Here is a 12,172-nt window from a genome sequence, read left to right as displayed (position 1 = left end):
CCACTGAATGTACCTGCAAAATTGTATCATTGTACGACATATAGTTAGAAAAAAAAAGGAGATATCGTGTCATAGCCATTGAGATGAATGAAAAACTGGCTTTTGTTTAAAACGTAAGGCAAATTACCTACATTATATTCATCCAGCTTTTGATAATGGGAGCACAACTTCGAACAAACTTTAATCACAATTTTAAACCCATTTCTGAAGTTTTCCTCGTTTGCATGCTTAACGTCAAATATTTAACACATGCAGAGTATATGTAATGAGAAGTCTGAAGCTGTTTTATACACGAGAGTTCGATTCCTTAAGAATTGGGGTTTCTTGTAGCTATCATACCCAGAAAATTACTTATAGCAAACAAAAATTCATATTTTTAGGGTTCCGTACTTCGATCGCTAGAAACGGAACCCTTGCCCGTCTGTCTGCCTGTCCGACTGCCAAAAACCCTTTTATCACGAAAGGGTAGACGTTTCAAGTTAAATTTATGTTGCACACTAAAACCTACAGCCCCTTAGTAGTGTAAAAAAATGGGAGCTTTTAAGCCAATGCAAGGAAAAGGTACGGACATAATATGTCATATGTTTTGATACTAGAAAACTCTCTAATCCAAACTTCGCAAGAAACAACACTTAACAGTACAACTAAAGCAAAAAATTCGAAAATTGTTAATTTTTAATTATATCACACGAAAATTTTGTTGTTATTTTTTATCCGATTGTCTGTCCGTCTGCTAAGACCCATTTTTCTGAGTAACGGGTAGACATATCATGTTGAAATTTATATCACATACTAAGGTCTATGATCCCTTGGCGATGTAATAAGCGTTAGCTTCCAAATCAGTGCATCCAAAAGATATGGCCATTTATATCGCACGTTTTGATACTCGCAAACTCACATCAACATCTACATCTACATCTGCATGGATACTCTGCAAATCACATTTAAGTGTCATCGAGTCACCTTCGCAATTCTCTGTTATTCCAATCTCGTACAGCGCGCGGAGACAGCGAACACCTATATCTTTCCGTACGAAATCCGATTTCCTTTATTTTATTATGGTGATCGTTTCATTCTATGTAGATCGGCGACAAAAAATGGTTTAGCATTCGTAGGAGAAAGTTGGTGATTGTAATTTCGTGAGAAGATTTCTCTGTAACGAAAAACTCCTTTGTTTTAATGATGTGCATCCCAAATCCTGTATCATTTCAGTGACACTCTCTCCCCTATTTCGTGATAATACAAAGCGTGTTGCCCTTCTTTGAACTTTTTCGATGTACTCCGTCAGTCCTATCTGGGAAGGATCCCACACCGCGCAGTAGTATTCTAAAAGAGGACGGACAAGCGTAGTGTAGGCAGTCTCCTTAGTAGATCTGTTACATTTTCTAAGTGTCCGCCTATAAAACGTAGTCGTTGGTTAGCCTTCCCCACAACATTTTCTATATGTTGCTTCCAGTTTAAGTTGTTCATAATTGTAATGCCTCGGTATGTAGTTGAATTTATGGCTTTTAGATTTGACTGATTTATCGTGTAACCGAAGTTTAACGGATTTCTTTTAGCACTCATGTGGATGACATCACACCTTTCGTTATTTAGGGTCAATTGCCAAGTATAGCATCGTACATATATCTTTTGTAAATCGCTTTGCAATTTGTTTTGATCTCCTGATGACTTTACTAGTAGATAAACGACAGCGTCATCTGCAAACAACCTAACAAGGCTGCTCAGATTGTCTCCCAAATCGTTTATATAGTAGGGAACAGCAAAGGGCCTATAACACTAGCTTGGGGAGCGCCAGATATCACTTCTGTTTTACTCGATGACTTTCCGTCAATTACTACGCACTGTGACCTCTCTGGCAGGAAATAAAAAATCCGGTCACATAACTGAGACGATATTCCATAAGCACGCAATTTCACTATAAGCCGCTTGTGTGGCACAGTGTCAAAAGCCTTCCGGAAATGCAGAAATACGGAATCAATTTGAAATCCCTCGTCAGTAGCACTCAACACTTCGTGCGAGTACAGGGCTAGTTGTGTTTCACAAGAGCGAAGCTTTCTAAATCCGTGTTGACTGTTTGTCAGTAGGCCTTTTCTTCGAGGTAATTCATAATGTTCGAACACCAATTTTATGTTCCAAAATCCTGTTTCATATCGACGTTAATGATATGGGCCGATAATTCAGTGGGTAACTCCTACTGCCTTTTTTGAATATTGGTGTGGCCTGCGCAACTTTCCAGTCTTTGGGTACAGATCTTTCGTCAAGCGAACGGTTGTATATGATTGTTAAGTATGGAGCTATTGCATCAGCATACTCTGAAAGGAACCTAATTGTTATACAATCTGGACCAAAAGACTTGCTTTCATTAAGTGATTTAAGTTGCTTCACTACTCCGAGGACATCTACTTCTACATTACTCTTGTTGGCAGCTGTTCTTGATTCGTATTCTGGAATATTTCCTCAAAACCTATGGGATATCTCCCGTTGCGCTAGAATCATAAAATTTGGCAAGAAATAAGGTTTCATAGTACAACAACCTATTGTTAATCTGTAAAAAAAATCTTTTGTGGTTTTCTGTCCGACTTTAGACTTAAAATTAAAACCTTCTCGAAAGTCTTGGAATCCCGGTACCTATATCTTGCCAGTATCGACGTCGATAATAGACAAAGGTCGTCGAGATTCTCGATTGTTCGGATGGATGAACAGTCTATATATATATATATATATATATATATATATATATATATATATATATATATATATATATATATATATATAATTAAATTTGTACCGAACCCTCAGAGCGTGAGTCTTGCTTGCACATGCCCAGTTGTACCTAAAATAGGCATTTGATTGTTTGGCTTTTGAATTTCGCGCTAAAATGCTCCCAGTGGTCGTCTGAGAGTACCAGTCAGTATGGTAGCTATAAAACGCTATGGATCTTAAAATACCGTGTACGTTTCCCGCAATATCTCATTAGCGAATATCACAAATGGTTTTTACCAACTTCAGCAGCTCAGTAATCCACATCTGACGACAGGAAGGAAAAAGTGTGTCCTGATTCTTATGGGACAAGGTATGGAAGAAGTCCACTTTCCGTGAAATCGATTTCACTTCAAACTAGCAATGTTCCTTCAAACATTCTTTTAAAGTTTGAACAATTTTGGCAACGGAAGCGCCGCTCGGAATTTGACGATGATTACGTCTACATTTTTAATTTCAAATTTTTGTGATGTGTGGTTTCTCTGTGTAGTGCCTACGCGTAAATGCTGCCCTGTTCAATATTCCCGAAATCAGGCAAAATATCAGCAGATCATCAATTAAAATACGAGAGTAATATCAGTTACGACAGTCAGCTAGTTATTCAGCTGTTAATCACAGCCTGCTCAACGAATTTACGCCTGCTTACCTGGGCGGTAACGTGCTTTCCTCCCGTGCAGCGGGCCCGGGTTCGATTCCAAGCCGGGTTGGAAATTTTCTCCGCTCGTGGACAGGGTGTTGTTGTGTTGTGCTCATCATTATCATCCTCATCACCAACACGCAAGTAGCGGCGACTGAAATAAGACTTGGACTCAGCGGCCGAACTTCTCCGGAGGGGGCCTCCCGTCCAACAATGCCATAAGCTCATTTCATTTCATTTTTTATTCAATGAATGGGTACTCCGTTGAAGCCAACTGAATGTGTCACACACATGCAAAATACGTGATGTGTATAGTGTTATTTTTTGGCTTCAGTCTGCGCTTGTACATTTCTCATGTTGTCTATGTACTCCAAGGCAGAGTAAAACCACTGGTTTTACAGTTCTTCAAACAATTCCACCGTACATCTAAGACAGAAAATATAAATCGGTTAGCCGGCCGAAGTGGCCGTGCGGCTAAAGGCGCTGCAGTCTGGAACCGCAAGACCGCTACGGTCGCAGGTTCGAATCCTGCCTCGGGCATGGATGTTTGTGATGTCCTTAGGTTAGTTAGGTTTAACTAGTTCTAAGTTCTAGGGGACTAATGACCTCAGCAGTTGAGTCCCATAGTGCTCAGAGCCATTTGAACCATTTTATTTGTAAATCGGTTAAGGATGTTGCACAGTCGTGTTTTCATGTGAAATATATTTTACCGGAACTAGTATCTTTCTTACACAGGATTAACACGAGCCCATTTTTTGTTCATATTTCTGCATGCAACATCTACGTTTCTTATTTGTCTCATTGATATTGATATTTTCCCAGATTCACTGGCGAGATTTGTACGACGACAACTACGTCCTCCCAGAGACTGTCACAGGGAAAATTGGAGCAACAGATGTTTGCGCTTGGAAACCTTGTACAGTGAAGCTGGTTTAAGACAGTAAACAGCAACACAAAGATGATCTTGTGCAGCCAGTCTTAGGAGCTTACTCTGCGAGGTTGCCGTACTTTGTAGACGACCTAGAAAGAGAGCCTTCGAGAATCTTAGCGGGATTAAGACATTTACAATCTTTACAAGATTGAGGCTAAAGTACAGTGACAGATGAATAATCAACAAAACCCAACCAGGAGAAATAGAAGTGGAATTTGGTGTTAAGACAGTTTATCGCCGCTGTTGTTCAACTTGTACGTTGTAGAGGCAAGAAGCAAGTGAAAGAACATTTGAGGAGCATCGTTTCCAAACGTATTAAATGTGGCCGAGATTGAAATACAGTTCTATGAGTTTTCACCCCATCTCTAGTATGCTCTTTAACGCTGTTGAGCCTGATCGGGCCATTTCATATTCGTTCCCATAGCAATTTAAAGCAGAAAAACACGAATCCGGTCAAGTGGTATTACGTACACCACAGACGACGGTTCAAAACGTTCAAGACATGTTTACCAGCCTCCGTTCAAAATTGTTGAAATGCCCCTAAGCACTATGGGACTTAACATCTGAGGTCATCAGTCCCCTAGACTTAGAACTACTTAAACCTAACTAACCTAAGATTATCACACATATCCATGCCCGAGGCAGGATTCGAACCTGCGACCGTAGCAGCAGCGCGGTTCCGGACTGAAGCGCCTAGAACCGCTCGGTCACTACGGTCGGCCCACCCGCGTTATTAGCCTGCTCTTTTGTTGGTTGTTCCCACTATTTCATCTTGCAGTTCACAGTATGGTGTTGATTGCATGACTGTGCGCTTTCGATCACGCTGGGAGGGGAGGAGTGGGAAATGTTTACTCGTGGGAGAGCGATCGAAAGAAAGTAGAATTTGAATTAGAGCTCAGTGAGTAATAACACTTGATCTATTTTGCGAATGATCGTTTTCAGTGAAATTTGCAATATTGGTTCAGTGATGTGTTATTAGAGTGGGAAAAATTGAATAAATGCATATTTTTATACTTTGATTTGGCTTTACTATCCGGAAAAAGATCCTGCAAGAACGGGAGCAACGACTACCGAAGACAATCGTACAACGTGACAGAAGTCCAACCTTTCCGCACATTGCTGCATATTTCAATGCTGGGCCCTCAACAAGTGTCAGCGTGCGGACCATTCAACAAAACATCATCGATGTGGGCTTTCGGAGCGAAATGCCTACTCGTGTACCCTTGATGACTGCACGCCACAAAACTTTACGCCTCGACTGGGCCCGTCAGCACCGAAATTGAACTTTTGATGACTGGAAACATGTTGCCTGGTTGGACGAGTCTGGTTTCAAATTGTATCGAGCGGACGGACGTGTACGGGTATGGAGACAGTCTCATGAATCCCTGGATCCTGCATGTCAGCAGGGCACTATTCAAGCTCGTGGAGACTCTGTGATGGTGTGGGGCGTGTGCAGTTGGAGTGATATGGGACCCCTGATACGTCTAGATACGACTCTGACAGGTGTCACGTACGTAGGCATCCTGTCGATCACCTGCATCCATTCGTGTCCATTGTGCATTCCGACGGACTTGGGCAATTTCAGCAGGACAATGCGACACCTCACGCGTCCAGAATTCTACAGAGTTGCTCCAGGAACACTCTACTGAGTTCAGCCATTTACACTGGCCACCAAACTCCCTATACATGAACATTACTGAGCATATCTGGGGTGCCTTGCAACGTGCTGTTCAGAAGAGATCTTCACCCCTCGTACTCTTACGGATTTGTGGGCAGTCCTGCAGGATACATGGTGACATACATTAGCCGAGTCCATGTCACGCCGTGTTGCGGCACTTCTGTGTGCTCGTGTAGGCCCTACACAGTAATAGGTAGATGTACGAGTTTTTTTTTTTTTTTTGGCTCTTCAGGGTAGCATACCGAATAACATGAAACAAGACCACAGACTCATTACATAAAAGTCAAAATGAAAAAATTGAAATGGAAGTTTTCAAATCATATTATGTGGAAACATGACTGGATCAAAAATTACTTTGTTCAGTGAATTGGTTCAAAACTTATTAAATGCAATTTAAAAATTGAAATTACACTTTTGTGTGTTGGGAAATGATTTCAATCATGACTAATTCTGGAACATAATCTAAATACATAGGTCCTGACATCCAGAATGTTGACATATTTCATTTGGTTAGGAAGCGGAACGTTTTTATCGCTTCCTGTAAAATTATGATCCGCGCACTTAATACGAACTGAAACGATGCTCCTCATTTCGGGAGAATAACACTACGTGGTGAATAGACAGCAGTTCAGAGGCTCTTGAAAGAAGCTGTAAGGAAGATTTAGAGTAACCTGTTGCAGGGAATGGACAACATCTATCCTAATAAACGGCTAAAAATGTCATCCAGTCCTAGTTGCGGTTTCCTATTTAATGGCTTCCATGAGCAACAAAAGTTGATTTTCGGAATCTCATATAATTACCTAATCTACACATTAAGAGGTATAATCTTACCTTAAAGATTTAACGCACTACAAGAAGTATTAAGGTTAGAAATTGTGTGTATATCTTGAGGCAATGTAACTCACTATGCGCAAATTATCCGGACCGTATTCACCTAGTATCTGAGAATGAGAGCACTAAGTAACTTCCTACAAACTTAAGAATAAATTCAAGCTGTTTAGAAACTACCTCTCACTCACACATACTACAAAAAGTAACGAAAGAAGGATTTTATCACTTACTACGTTTATTTATTTTATTTTTTGCGATTGTATCGCTAGGATGTAAAACGTGTCATATTGTTATTGTAATAACCGTATATAAATAGTAATGAGACTTAAGTCTAAATTACACGTAAACAGATACAAGAGATTCAAGCGTTCAGATAACAACACGAATTATAGTAGTTATAATCGTTACACGCCTAATTAAAAGGCTTCCATTCTAAGTTATATAAAAAGTGTTCTGTTAACTATTGATGTACCAGTGCTACATAGTCATTTCGTATAGGAATGCTAAAATTAAACACATTTCACTGATTATTACACATTGTCAAAAAAATTCCTGTAATGAATAGAAGGAACCATTCAAACGATTAAGTTTTTTTGAGTTTAGTTTTATACCCAGCGACTGATTTAAAATGAAATGGAAGCGTATTGTATACTTTTATGCTTGAGATTTTTTTATATATCTGTGATGACAATATTTACTTCTTTTCTCATGATCATGATATCCACCGTTTATTCTATTCACGCAGTAGATCTTCCTCAACAGGCATTACGTTTTAATTTGTTACTTTCTTGCTGCTTCATCTATTCCAACATATTTTGCAGACAGTGTCCAGATACAGCACTGAATGTATATACGAAATTATATTAGTGTCGACACATAATCAGAGGATATGACGCTATAAACATTGAGATGAATGAAATGTTACAGCGTATTCGACGATGAAGGTTTTACATTCTTAACGTCAAATGTTTTACACAGTAACTCATTTGCAATGTAGCCAGACGTTTGAAGTGGTTTTATTCATAGGAGTTCCGTTCTTTAAAGAACTGGAGGTGAGGGCTTACTGGTACTACAGAATATGGCTTGAGGGTTAACGAAGCAATTACGAAGGTAAATAGCAGGGTAGCCGAAGCACAGAAGTTACCAGAAGTAGATTGCAACAGGCGATGAAACCATTCTTCAATAAAAGAGCTCTAATATTATTAGATATTGATAAGGATGTGAGGAAGGAGTTCCTGGAAGTGTGCTTCTGGAAAATAGCACTGCATTGAAATGGAAACGTAGATCATCGGAAATACGAGGAACAAAGAACTGGATTCGTTTGAAATGTTGTTGGCATCGGTAATGTTAAAATTAAGTAGGTAGGGAAAGTACAACATGAAGGAGTACTGAAAAGAACAGGCAAGGAAACAGGTCTACAGGAGTTCAGGGATGGTTAACTTTTCATTGGAAAAGCCGGTAGAGGGGAAAATAATATGGTCAAAGACTAGAATACGCAAAACAGATAATAGACTATGTTGCCTGTGCCTGTACTGGTTATGTAGAGATGAAAAGATTAACAGAACGCACAGTAAATGCAGAACTGTATCAAACCAGTCGAAAGACTGATAACTTAAAAACTTGATTACTTGTAATCTGCCCCCGTTGCCAAGTACTAGAGGTCGGTCGTTTGTTACGTAAGTGCAGTTCTACATGCTCCTGTGGATTGATTGAATTGTGTACAACACATAAATTTATTTAATGAAAATGGCGCTAATTGGACCTGAGACTTCGATTGACCATCTAGTAATACATTTAATTATTGCCAAGGAAGTCATCTAATTACCAATGAAACAGGATTCCATATAAAATGAATTACAAATGGTGGTTGGAAGACACAGACATGAGTTTAACCATGCAATCTGTTTAAGATCAGAAATCGCAAGTAAGAGGCTAAATGATTATCGAAAATGACTAAAACTAAGTCTAGGCAAAGAACTCGAATAAAAGGGTTACTTGAGGTTATCGCCTCATCAATCATCTGTACAATTACAAACTCTCTGTATCCATCCATTGATTGCGTGATTACGCCGGAATATTAGCTATCTAACTCGTTTGCCTAAGTTCGCGTCATCCTAGCGGACTCCGTGAGTAGCGGAGCAGAACTTGTCATGTGCTGCTGAGTGTTGCTGGCGGAGAGGATGCCAGTCCTCGTCGGTTCAGGGCGAAGAAGTGTTCTGCTCGGTTCTTGGCTGTGAAGTCGTGTTTCTCTTCGTTCTTCAGACCAACTCTCTCTTGTGTCTGTGAGGCTTTCAGTGTGCCGTCAGATGATTTTACGAAACTCTGCCCAAAGGGAAGGTCGTAAATAAATCAAGTTTCCGAGTTTGCAATGTTAACATACGGAAGGACTCATTTCTGAACAAGTCCACCTGATGTCCCCACTCTGCTACTGACTTGTGTGTCTAGCCAACCCACCGGCATCACATTTTGGGTTTTCTGGAGGCCAGTGCTCGGCTCTATCTCGTTGCTAGATTACTTCTCTTAACCAGGGCGGAGTCTTGTTCTAAGTTTACAACAAAGTGCCTGGACTGTCCCGTGTGCAGACTTTGGCCCCGTGGTTTCTCATGGTTTCACAGGGTGCTTGGCACTACACACCACCTGCTTCTGAGAAGAACTTTCCAACTTGTAAGCAAAATTCCTTTGTGAAACAGTTATGTGAAACAGTTACATCTTGATGCGTCGGCCTGTTGATCTCACAGAGACATCTGAACTGCTATCCTGCTACGTTGTCTGATATACTGGGAAGCCACCAGACTGCACCTAGTGTGAAATGCAGCAGCATAGCGATTGGTCAGGAAGTCACCGCGGGCGGGACCCAAACCCGAACACTGCTGTGGCTTGGCTGACTGCTTACACGCTTGGCCACACCGAACCTTCTGGTGTCTGCCCTTAAGGGGGGTAGGACGTCAAATGGGCCGACTTGGAGCAGGAGAGGCACCATAGGACACTTTAATTTATAATGTCTATACTTTTACAAATAAATTCATAAAACTTTGTGAGCATGACCAGGTAGGATTCAGAATTCACACACATAGCAATGGAAGTTCGAAAACGTAACGAAGTAATTTTTTTTACATGTGAAATTTCATCATTTTTTTCACTTGCTAATGGCAGCATTTGTTGCTATAGGTACACTTTTCTTCATAAGTAAGAGAGATTCTTCGATGAATTTTGCACAGCATGCAAACCAAACTTAAAGGTGTATGAAACTCTAGAATTTTCCAAATCTATTACAAACTGTGATGAAAATTGAGGTAATTAACTAGAAAATTTGTGTTTTTGCTAAACATGAAGTTTAAAATATAACAGTCCGTTCTTCTTTTCATAAATTAAATAAATTCTAGAGTTTCATACACCTGTGAGTATGGTATGTATGATGTGCAAAATTCATCGAAGAATCTCTCTAATTTATGAAGAAAAGTGTACCTGAAGCAACAAATGCAGCCATTAGAAGTGAAGAAATGATGAAATTTCACACATAAAAAAATTTATTTTGTTATGTTTTCGAACTTCCACTGCAATGAGTGTGAATCCTGAATCCTTCCTGGTCATGCTGACAAAGTTTTATGAATTTTGTTTGTAAAAGTACAGACACTGGAAATTAAAATGTCCTGTGATGCCTCTCCTACTCCAAGTCGGCCCGTTTGACGTCCTACCCCCCTTAAGGAACAATGGCTGGTCTCTATAAAGTGCAGAACAAGACCTCGCTCAGCTGAGGAAGACAACGTGGTCAGACAGCGGTTCGATCTGGGATTCTCCGTTCAAAAAAATTTACCAAAAGATTTGCATGCAACTACAAGTATACGAGTATATAAGAGACGATTAAAAAGTTTCCGTCTGAGAGCATTGTTGCGGCGTATGAGCAATGTAGCGCGACTCCGATGCGGGTATAAAAACACTGACATGTGGACAAGGGATTAGTGTGGCGTTTGTGTCTTCCCTACGTGCGTGCGGTGAATGCGGACAAACGAACTATGGCGACATTATTACCAAATGCGTTCAAACAGCACCAAATTGCTGTTATTCTTTTCTTGGCTGCCGAAGGAAAAACAGCGCTAGGCATCTATCGGAGAAATAAGTATGTGTATGGGGCACCATGCCTGTCAAAGTCCAACGTTGCGGAATGGTGCTCCAAGTTCCGTCTTGATCGAAATTCTATGCAAGATGCCGTTCGACCTAGGAGGCCAGCAGAGGCTACTCCAACTCAAGTGGGAGATGCTCGAGAGCCCGCCCTGAGGTCCTGATCTCTCCGCATGTGATTAACTCGCCTTTGGTCCATTAAAAAAGGCCTTGAAAGGTCGACGATTCCTATCGGATGAGGATGTGCAGCAGGCAGTTACGGAATTCTTCACGCCGCAGGACACAGTGTTTTACCAAATGAGTATCTTCAATCTGGTACACAGTTGGGATGGTTGCCTCAATGCTCACGGCGATTTTGCCTAATTGGCATATCTGTTCTGGACCGTACAGATTCCGAAGGGAAATTCCTCCCCTAATAGCTAGAAAAAAGTAAGATGTTAACTGATGTTCTAATCTCTGCAATCATTGAATATTAATCTGTATAAATATGAGCATACGTCAACTAGTTTCAACTGAACAAAATGAATCAAATGGCAATATGACAAAGAAAGATGAGGCGTGTCAGTCCAACAATTGATTGTCATCTATCACAAGGCGCGTAGTGCATACTATTAAAAGCATGGAGGTGCTCTTCCCACAAAAAAAAAAAAAAAAAAAAAAAAAAAACGTACTGAGACAAATTTCTGTTTCTAATATCCGATTTATGGAAGACGTATGGGATCCAGTATTAAAAATTAAAAGCGCTCTGGAAGACTCGAGACCAAATAAGGCAGAGGGGCAGATAATATTCCATCGGAATTTCGGAAAACGTTGGCCAAAATGGAGACCAAACGACTATTCAAGTTGGTGTGGTCAATCAATGAGATGGGCGACGCACCACCGGACTTTCGGAAAAATATTATCCGCACAATTCTGAAGATAGCAAGGGCTGAAAAGTACGAAAAATATCGCACAGCAGCTTAAATAATACACAGAAGAACGAACAAGAAAATAGAGGATGTGTTAGACGACGATCTGTTTGGTTTTAGGATAGGTGAAGGCGCCAGGGAGGAAGTCCTGACGTTGCGCTTGATGATGGAAACAAGACTGCAGAAAAATCAAGACATGCTCATAGAATTTGTCGACCTAGGAAAAGCAATCGACAATGTAAAATGGTTTAATATGTTCGAAATTCTGTAAAAATTAGGGGTAAGCTGTAGGGAAAGACGGATAA

Source organism: Schistocerca nitens, chromosome 1 (genome assembly GCF_023898315.1).
Source record: "Schistocerca nitens isolate TAMUIC-IGC-003100 chromosome 1, iqSchNite1.1, whole genome shotgun sequence".
Classification (NCBI taxonomy): domain Eukaryota; kingdom Metazoa; phylum Arthropoda; class Insecta; order Orthoptera; family Acrididae; genus Schistocerca; species Schistocerca nitens.
The sequence above is the reverse complement of the archived record's forward strand: the minus strand, read 5'-3'. Positions refer to the sequence as shown.